Genomic DNA, 11,150 nt, shown 5'->3' with positions numbered 1-11,150 from the left:
TTGATGCTCTGCACATGAATTAGATGCCTCAGGAATCAAGAATAGTGTAAAGAGGGCAGCCGGTTAGCTCAGTTGGTTAGAGCGCAGTGCTCTTAACCAAGTTGCCGGTTCGATCCCCACATGGGCCGCTGTGAGCTGCGCCCTCCACAACTAGATTGAAACAGCTACTTGACTTGGAGCTGATGGGTCCTGGAAAAACACACTTAAAATAAATAAAAGTTTTAAAAAAGAAGAGTGTAAAGAGAGAAGGCCTGGGTCTCAACCTTAAGGAAACCCAACATTTAATTATTGGGTATGAAGAGAGAACCTGAAAGGGGGACGAGGGGTGTGGGAGGTAAAACAAAGCCTAGAAATCGTTGGTTACAGAAGTGAAGGGAAGAATGATTCATAAAAGAAGGATTGCTCCACCACATGCAAAGATGATGAAAGGTCAAGTAAAATGAGGACTGAAAGATATTCGTTGTGTTTAACAACACAGACATTATTGGTGACCTTAGCCAGGGCTATAAATATTGAATGATGGGGTAGAAGCCAGGGTTAGGGAGAGAGTGGGAAGTGAAGAAATGATCACAGTGAATATAAAAGTGTTTCGCAACTGTGAAGGAGAGGAGCGAGATCGGGCAGTAGCCTGAGATTCTTGGAAGGTGCAAATTATATGGTGGGTATGAAATGCTTAGAATAGTACTTCGCCCGGATTGAACTGGGCCTGAGGCTATTTGCATTAGAGAAAAAGATACGACTTCTTTGAATGACCCAGGTATCTGACTTTAGTGCTTCCACATGACATTGGTGAAGCTTGCATTCTAGAAGTACACATGAACTCTTGAAAGGGAGACCCAGAGTACAGTTGGGAAAGGAGTAGATGCAAGCTGCTTTCTTCAGGAATCACATTGTCCCAGGTCAGGTAGGGCCAGCCGAGTCAATAACTGTGTTTCGGGATGAGGGGTAGGTAGAGCTGATTTCCCTGTGAAGATCCAAACCTGCAGGGCATACCTCTTTCTGTGTAATCCAGTCAAACTCCATGAAGCTTTTATCAACTACTTCAACTCACGGAGTTCTCTCAACTCCTATAGCTCTTAGGGCCTTATATAATTTATCAATTGTTTATATGAGACTACAATAAATGCAACAGATAAAATGGTATTTATTAGGAGGAATTTATTTTATAAGTTCAATTTTTATTTATTTATTATAAGATGAGTAAATGAGAAAAATAAGGCTGTTTGATAATGTTTTGTTTGTTTGTTTTTTAGAGGAATTCAGGGGTTCTATCAACTTCAAAAACCGACTTCTTTATTTTGTTTTGACTGTAAAAGAACCCCCAAATCCTGGTTCATTCAGATAAGCTATAGCAAATAACAATTTTGCCTTGCAATACCAGGATGTTTTTTAATTAATCAAACATGGTAGAAGGATATTTATTCTAAGGTCTGCAGAAAAATGAGCTAGCCCAGAGACAAGCTGGCTTTTGGTGTGTTTAAAACTATATATATGTATGTATGTACATTTGTATGTGTATGTAAATGTATATGACCGACTATTTTATGAATACTGTATTACCTGCTTCATTATATTTATTTGTTCCTCAAAACAACTCTATGAGGTTATTATTATTATTATTATCCCCATTTAATGTACAAGAAAATTGAAGCTCAGAGAGATTAGGCAGACTTCTGTTTTGGGAAACATGAAAATCTAGATACACTAAACAACCCTTCCAGTGAAAACACCTGAAAATTGTGGATACAATATTTTTAATGCATCGATGATTTGGCAAGAAAGTAAGTACTCTACAGAGTGAAAGAAGGAATTCAAATAATTGAGCAGATTACTAGAGCTGGCTATCACCCTGGAGATTTCTCAAGTTTAGTAAACTTAAACTTGAGATTTTGCAGACTTCCAGGGCTCAGGAGACATAGCCTAAGTGTTCTAGGTTTTTGTGATGTTTGAGAAGAAGGTAAAAATATTAATTTACTTTAGATTTCCATAATTTAAGCATGTAGAATTTTTCCAATATAATCACCAAAAGAATAATAATAGAGAATGTAGCTTTCAAACACACACCAGAAACAAATGGAGTGAAAAAAATAATTAATGCAAAAGAAGTCAAGGAAAAAAAGGGGGGGAACATAGAAAGGATGAGACAAATAAGATGTGCAAAATACAACATCAAAATTAATCCAAACAGTGTTTATTGCAGTTATAATAAATATTCATGGACTAAATGCTACAGTAAAAGATTCTCAAACTAGATTAAAAAACAAAACCCAGCTATATGCTTTTTAGAGAAGAGACATCAAAAGCATAAAAATACAAAAACAAGTGGAAAATAATATATGAGGCAAATGCTAACTAACAAAACTCTGTTGTGGCTATCTTAATAACAATCAAAATAAAATTTAAAGCAAAAAGAAGAAATAGTATAATCAGAGATAAAAAATGTCACTGAATAATGATTAAACTTTAATTCACTAGTCAGACAATAACAGCAAAAATTCCAAACTTACATGTTCCCAATAAAAAGGCCTCAAAAGGAAACTGAGACAAACAATGTTAAATATGCCAAAGTTCATATAATTATTAAGGGACAAGGTCAGGATTTGGATGCAGGACTTCAGATTCTAGTTCCAGCGCTTTCTACAAGTCTGATGGTAATGTCATATCTGACCCAGCGCTCTTCACCTGACTGAGCCATGGGGAGAGCAGAAACCCCAGAGCTGGGGTCCTAGCTCTTGTCCTGGCTCTGCTGCCAACGAGCTGTGTGACCTTGGGCAGTCACGTACCCTCTCTGGGCCTTGGTTTTCTTACACATAAAATGAGGGAGGTAGAGTAGGTAATTTTACACTTGAGCTTAGCCAAAAGGCAGAGAAGCAATGGTAATTTTAAAGATCTTTTTCAACTCTGATTTTCTTGATTCCATTTCCTTTCCCCCAGTTAGTTTTATCTTCATTTTGCTTCCATCTTAAAGAAGGGCCATTGGAACTCGGTGGTGATAGGGTGTCACATAGTCGATTTCCTGCCAAGTGAGAGCTGGAATCCACAGTCCAGCAGCCTGGTACATTGCAGTGTTCATCTGTCAGGGCTGAGTGAGTGCAATTAGACTTCCCAGGGAGGCACTGAGAGTCCAGGCCACAGGGTTCCAGGAGCCAGGACCAAACCCCTGCAGGAGCCACTGAGAGACCACTAAGCCTATAGAATTAGGCTGAGGGGAGGAGACGACAGCCTAGAACTATTCACAGCGAAGTCTCCCCAGGCGTTTCATGTTTTTGAAAATGGCCCTGAGAGAGATACTATCAGGAGGCGTAAGGCGTATTTAATGGGTTTTGGAAATTGGTTAATTTTGTCACTACTGTCTGGATGCTGCCCCGTGCATGCTAAGCATCTAGGGCCAGTGTGGGCTTGTGAAGAGGGCCAGGGTGTCCAAAGCCTTCAGAGAGATGTGGCACGGGGAGGTCAGGGCAGAGCTTCTGGCTGTTTCTGGTTGCCAAACAGACCCCAGCTAAGTTCAGGCCACTGGGCTGGGTATTGGGTCCGTGCCCTCTCCTGCTCCACAAGGAGTCACACCACCACTTCCTCCATCCCCATCTCCTTTCACATAGGTCCTCCCTCACCTCTCTTCCTGGGCCTTCCCACCCTTGCCCATAGCCCCTGGGTCCCCCACGTCCCCTGCCAGCCCTGAGTAAAGTACTTCCTGCATTCTCCCTTCTCCCATGCCTTGGCTCAAGAAGCCATCAATATCCTGCACTGAAAAGGAACACATAACTCCTCCCACGCCTGATTCACCGCGAACTGCTCTCTCTCTCTCTCTCTCTCTCTGTCTCTCTCTGTCTCTCTGTCTCTCTCTCAGCCCCTCCCTGGGCCCCTGGCACACACTTTCCATCCTCTGGGCCCTGCTTTTCCTCCTCCAGAGACATTGCCATCCATCAGCTCTCTGCCTCACTGGTCTCAGTTACTTTCCCTGACTGTTTTCAGCTTGACTATTTATGTTCATCCTCTCCCCTCTTCCTACTCCCCCTTCCTCCATTTGTTGCTGGATTTGGGTTTTCTGTAAGTTGTTTATCAGGGTTATTCTGCAGAATGGGGCAGAAAAGATGCCAAAGCAATGCACTTCCTTTCCCCCCCAGCCCAGGTGACTCTGTCCCCTCTCCAAAGTTTAGGGTCTTCCAGGAAAGAGGGCCATAGTCGCCTGCAGAAGCATGAGGTGTAATTTAAAGGGCCCAAGATTTTGAATCAGAAGACAGGAGTTTCGGAATTCGTTCTGAGAGAACTTTGGGTAGGTTCATTAATCTCTCTATGCCCCAGTTCTCTCATGTAAGCAATGGAGCTGTGATGACTGAGTGAAAAAAAGAATAGCTATCATTTATGGAGTATATTCTGTATGTGTAGTAGGCACTTTCGAATATGATTGCATTTAAGTGTGTTTGGGCTTTATAAATTAGGAAGTGCTGTGCAAATGCCAATTATTATAGAAAAACCCAGAAAACCACTATAGCGTCCCCATAGCTCTCCTTTGTGCCCAGAAAGTAATTAAACGGGTGCTTTTGAACAGTTCTGCTAATAAATTTTATACATACATCGTCTCATTGTTCTTCACATGAGTACACTGAAGTAGGTAAGCAAATATGATTCGCTCCATTCTATGGATGAAAGAGACAAAGACCCAGAAAATGCAGTCTGGGGAACTCTGTTTTTGACAATTTCCTCTGTTTCCTCCTGTCCCCTGTGTCATCCACCCCCCGTGCAGCGGGCTGGGGAGTATACCTACTCCATCTTCCCAGTGGTTAGTGGGGGTTGGGGTAGGGTGGGCAGTGTGTGTGTGAGTGTGTAAATGTGTGTGTGCCATGGGCAGCATCTTGAAAGATGGGATGAAAGGCCAGGAGAAGTTATTTGGAACAGCCAGGATGGAGCTGAGAGAAGCAGAGTGCCCCCAGCTAGCTGGGGTGACAAAGCAACACTGTCTCCAGAGGGAAGGGAAAGCTCCCCAGGTCAGCGTGTTGGCAAACTAGCTATTAAATTAGAAACCAGCAGGAAATGGAGCTGCCTAAGAAAAGGCATGGTGTGTTGTTACATGACAGCTTTGGAAGGCGGGGCTCTGAGTCCAAGAGTCTCGCAAGGACTTGTTCTTACTCTCTGCTAACCTTGGGCCAAACAGCTCACCTCCCAAACCATACCTGGTACCTCTCATCCTCAGGCCATCGGGCCGGACTTGGGCCCAGGAATCTGTGTGTGAACCTGAAGTCCTTTACAGGCAGCCAGTGTAAGTTCCAGGCCTCAGCTAACTTGTTACCTCCAATCATCAGAGGCTACTGCTAGTTCAACACAGGCTGAGTCACGGTGAAACTGGAGGGCAACCACGTCTGGGGCTCGTGCTGCCCACGCAGCTCAGCCAATAGACCCACCCAGGAGCTGGGCTATAAGAAAAGCATTTATTATCAGAGCACCGGTGATCTGAAAAGGCAGCAGGTTAACACCTTCAAAAACTGCCTTGACATTCTCAGATCACTTAGGGTATTTAAGGGAAAATCTGGAGTCTGCGTGGAGACTTCCCTCTGGCAACGTGGCTCAGCAACCCAGGAATAATGATAGGAGTGGCCTGGAAAGAATGCTAGACCACAGAGATTGTGATCAATAAGCATAAAGGTGTGAATCATAAGTTTCAGGATAATTTTCTAAAGCAGAGAACTGCGGACAAGGGACATTCCAGCTCAAGCCACAGGGGGATGATCTATTGTTAAGCTATAGGTCAAGGAAAGGAGAGGCCAGGGACATTGCAAGGCCTCAACATACTACCGCAGGGGTCCCCACCAGGCCCTGCTTCAATTGCACCAGCTTGCATACGCGGACCAGGACTCCCTCAGAAGTAAGAAGAAGACGCGAGGCTGTTGCTGACCCTTTCAGAGAGGCTCCAGTTCTCCTAGCCCTGACAACTCACTGCCCAGGTAGATTCATTTAAAAATTGCAGACAGCTGACGTCACCAGACACTAGGATAGGCTCTTCCTTACTCTCACCTCCATGTCACTCCGAGCATCACTTTCTCACCTCCCATGGCCCCTTTTCCCCCACCATTTCCTCTGAGCACTCCCCCCACCCCTCCTAACGCCCTGTGGCTCTCCCCTAGGGACACGGTTTCCCTTAGGATCATCTCTGATGGAAGTGACCTCCTCTCTCAGCCCTTGGGATGAGATGGTGCGATGGTGGCTTCTGACTCAACAAACCATTACACCCTCCCCTCTCTCAGGAAAAGCCAGCTGCAGTGGGTTCCTGCTGCCTGCTTTGCCCTCTGTTCTTCCTTGGTGCTGTCATGGGTACACTTTGCTCATGGAAGACATGGCTCTCCCTCTTCTGGGGACAACTTTAACAGCTACGAGCCTAAATGTCATCATCATCTGGGATGACATCACATCTGGGATGACATGGGCCACTCCCTCAATAACTTGGTCTCTTGCTTCAGACCTCCACTCCACAGCCAGCCCCGGAACCTAGTCATCTTGGAACTGCCCCATCTTTGGGATGTTAAATCCAAACACCATGGGGGCAGGCTACAATCCCACACCCGTTGTGCTCTCCACAGCCTGTCCTACAACTGTCCTGTGATATCATGGGTCCTCCAATTCCTTGGCTTTTTATTTTATCCCTGTAGCAACTCCTCCTGCTTTCCCTTCCACCCTGGGCCAGCCTGAGGTCCACATTCCACATCTTTTAATAGCCCTACCTCCATTGCCCCCTTGTTGTTTTATGACCCCCTTTTCGTAAATCCCCAGCCCAAATTTAATTCAATTATCCACCCTCTCTGCACCTCTATCTAGGATATTGGGCACTATTGGAGAAAAGTCAGACAGCTACACAGACCAACGGGACTACACAATCATAGATGGCATCACAACCAGGCCTTCAAATGGCCCAGAATTTTCTTCCCTTTCCTTAGCCAACTCCCTCTCTAGAACCCATCATCAGCTATTTCAGATCTTTTCTACTCTCCTCAAGATACCACCTTCCCTAACATCTCCCTCCACATTCTCAGCAGAGAACCTTAGAGAAAGTTAAGAGTCATCAGGCAGAGATTCCATCAACATCCTCCCATCAAAGGGACTTCATCCTTTCCATCATTTCTCTCTGGTCACAATGAAAGAGGTAGGGATCCAGAATTTAAGCTAATTCCTTCAAATGCTTTAGATCTGCTCTTTTCAACCTCTTTGAAACCTCATTCCATTGATTTTCCATACTTCTCTCTTCTCTTGCATTTCTTCCTCTCTGCAGGCTCCTACTCATTAGCATTGAAACATGTTTGAAATTCAGTCTTTAAAAACAAAACAAAACAAAGAATTATCTCCCTTATCTCCATCCACATCCTATCTCAATCCCTGGTATTCATTATCTATTGCTTGTGTAACTAATTTACCCCCACATTTTGAAACAGCCAACACAAAATAGTAAACATTTATTAGCTCAAAAAGTTTCTGAGGGTCAAGCATCTGAGATGAGCTAAGCAAGATGGCTCATATCTTTCATGAAGCTGAAGTGAAGATGGGGCAGCAATTATCTGAAGGTTGGACCAGGTCTGGAGGACCTGCCTCCACTATGGCTCGCTCACATGGCTGTTGGTAGGTGACCTCCATTCCTTGTCATGTCAGCCTAATGATGCGGCAGCTAGTTTCCCCCAGAGTGAGTGATCTGAGAGAAAGCGGCTTAAAAGGAAGCCACAATGTCTTTTACACTAGTAACTTGGAAGTGACATTCCATCACTTCTGCTATATTGCATTGGTCCCATGGAGCAACCCTGATAGAGTGTAGGAGGGCACTGGCAAGGGCAAGAGGAGGAGGAGCTAGGGGTCATTGGGGACCATCTTGGAAGCTGCTACCACGCCCCACTTCACAGCCAGACTTTTTCAAAGAGTTGTGCACCCTGGCTGTCTCCACATTTTGTTCCCACCTCTTCCCTCAGACTATTCTCACTGAGTCCCCAGTGACTTCCTTATTTTGAACTGAGAATTGAAAGCTACTTCTCAGTTCCTCTCCTAGCTGACCTCTCCATAACATTCCACCATGGCGAGCCCTCCTCCTTCCTTCTAAGCACTTTCTTCCTTGGCTCCAGTGATACCACAGGCCCCTGGGTTTCCTTTACATTTTGGCCCCTTCTCGATTGTATTCACAAGCTTCTCTTCACCCATCTGTCCATCTCTTAGGGTTGCTGCACCTCAGGGTTCTGCCGGGGTTCCATTCTTTGAACATCATTTGGCCTCGGCTAACCTCATCACCTGACACTCCCTGCACCCCTGTACTCTACCTGCCAACCCTACAGAACGTCCCATGGCTCCTGTCCCACTGTCATAATTTTCCCACTGTCCTCAGTTCAGACTAATACCTCAGGGCGATGCTTTGTCTAGTTTTGGATTCCTCAACTAAAGGAGGAAGAGAGAGGCCTGAAGGAAGTAAATATAAGGCCGTAAATTAACGGGGGGTAGTAACTGAGATTCATCAACCTCTCGTGGAGAAGCCGCAGGGGTGGTTTGATTATTGTTTTCAATAATCAAAAGCCTATAGAGGCCCCTTGCTTTGAGAAATACGGTCAACTGTCCTGTCTCCTCCAAAGACCAAAGAGGAAAAGGTTAAGTTTTAGTAATGATAGAAACAACAGATCCGGGTTAGAGATAGAGAAGCATTTGAAATGGCAGGATTAGCTAGAGCACTGTAAAATCTGATCAGCAGATTTTTACAAGTAGGTTAGTATTTTGCACGTCTGAGAGGACGCCTGGGTGGACGGAGCTAAGGGCACGCAGGTGGATTGGGTAACCCACTACACCCAAGGGTCCATACCTTCTGTGGCTGCAGGAGGGACGAGTCCAAGGCAGCACTGAGCTCAGAACCCAATCTCTTGTTCATTTCCAGCAGTGGAGTGTGATTTTAACAACCCCTGGGCTGCCGGATGGGTTCTTTCTGGCCTGTAGGTCAGGGCCGTCTGGCATTGCTGCTTGGTTGCACCAGTCCTAAAAGAGGCCAGAGGCTGGGGTTACAGGGAGGGAGGAGTAGAATAAGGACTGGCATGGCTTGGTATTTAGAAAAGAAGCAGTCAGGGAGACTAACCTTGGCTCAGGAGCTGGTTGGTGTGTCACATCCTCCAGGAAGCCCCCTCTGATATCTCCAGGCTGGCTTATGGCTCTTCCTCTGTGCTCCCACAATACCCTGTGCTACCGTGGTCCTGAAATGAACTCTGTGGCACTGAAATGGTCTAAGGGTTTATCTCCCTCCTCATCAAACTATGAAGTCCTTGATGGCAAGAACCATGTTTTGTTTACAGATGATTCTGGGCCTGGCACAGGGCATAGACGATGGAGAGCACTGGGTAAGACAGTCTTGAATAATTGACCTAGGGGACAAAGGCCTTGGGGGACTTTGTGCTACATCGTCCCCAGAGGAGATTTCAGAATAGCCTAGGAGAAAGCCCTGGCTTTTTGGAACCATGTTCCAACAGGACAACTGAAGAGATAACCCAAGGATATCTGGGTTCTGGTCTCTGCTTAGCCAGTCGTTAGCAGTATGACCTGATTAGCACAGGATAATCCCTTCCCCATGCCTCAGTTTCCTCATCTATCTAATGGGGATGATGACCCCACACATTCACTGAGTTGCCTTGAAAATCAAATGAGATAATGAGTGTGCAGGTGAAAAACATCTAGAGAGAGGGCTTTAAGACTTATACAGAGATAAGAAGTTATTAATAGCCTCATTATTATTCTTACCCAGAATGCCCATGGAAAAGCAGAATAGGCAGCCCCAGCCCCCGCACCCCACCCTTCCATACTATTTCTGTCCCTGGAAAGCAGGTTCTTGGAGTGGTAGTCCCCGCTTTGCCACTGTGGGAAAGGGGGTGAATATCGGGCGGAGCTGCAGTCTCTCCAGCTCTCCAGCCTGCCCCTCCTGGTGGCTCTCACCAAACACTTTGATTTAGAAAGCATGGCCAGCACTGGCACATTGGACATCTGAATGGCTGTAGGCAACATCTTGTGTCTGTCACAGAATCACTGGATGCGGTGGGGGTGTTGGAGAGGTGCTCAGGTGACCCCCTCCCCTTCCTCAGGCAGGTCCAGGTACAGGGGAAAGGAGCTTTCGTTCCTCTTCTGCATTTCGGCGGAAGAGTAAACAGCTCAAAGAGGCTCATCCTATTTCTCTTCCTACTTTTCTTCCCATGGCTCCTCCACTGCCTGCCTCCCACCCTGCCTGGGGAGAGAGAGCTATGGCCGGGAGTGGGAATAGATCCAGGTTTTCTCCACCCCACACCACTCCCTTCCCTATCACGCCAGTGTGATGCTGGTGTGTTTCAGCTGGCCGGTGACAGGGAGCAGCCAAGAGAAGCAGGTGACCTGAGGATAAGAAGAGGAAATCCAGATGGGTGGGGTCTGAGGGGGGCCCCATCTTCCATTACTTTCTGGAGACAACATTCAGGTTCTGCCAGCCAGCAGAATCCTCCAGAATGTAAGCCCTGCCGACTCCCAGTAGAGTGCCTGACCTTTCCATCACTGGGCCTCATCTTTCAGTTTTCCTGGTCTTAACGCGAACCTGTGAATGTCAGCATGATGGCAGAACAAATCTATAGAAGTGGGGTCTGAACTGGCTTTGGGGATAATCAAAGCCCCAGGCGGGACAGAGGGGAGAAAGCCAGAAGAAGGCATCTGAGGCCCAGGGAAGGCTGGTACCTGGAGTTCAGTGTCAGACTGAGGCTCCGCCAGCCTTTTCCAGGGCTCTGCCCACAGGAGGAGGAGGGCCAGCTGTGGTTATTGCCAGTCTCATAGGAATGGGCCATTATCACAGAAATGCAGCCCAGCTGCTCTGAGGAGGTTGCCTAACTCAGCTTAACTCCCCCTCCCCACTCAGCCAGCCAGGTCGGCTGGCTGCTGACTTAAAATGCTGCCCTCAATTCTATCTTTAGCTCTGGCTGCTGAGCTCCCAAGTGACAGGCAGGTTGGGGGCTTGTGCTAGGGTGGGAAAACTTTGCAGCTAGCAGGTTTGCTGAGAAGGTGGCACGGCTGCAAGGGGCAGGGCCGTGTCGTCTTCACTGCTGCCATTGTGGCCAGTGCAGTGGTGAGCACAGAGCTCCCTCCATACTGGTTGAATGGATGGGTAGATGGAGCAGAGGCCTCCAGAGGGGAAGTTG

This window comes from Rhinolophus ferrumequinum, chromosome 6, assembly GCF_004115265.2.
Source record: "Rhinolophus ferrumequinum isolate MPI-CBG mRhiFer1 chromosome 6, mRhiFer1_v1.p, whole genome shotgun sequence".
NCBI classification, from domain to species: Eukaryota; Metazoa; Chordata; class Mammalia; order Chiroptera; family Rhinolophidae; genus Rhinolophus; species Rhinolophus ferrumequinum.
The sequence above is the reverse complement of the archived record's forward strand: the minus strand, read 5'-3'. Positions refer to the sequence as shown.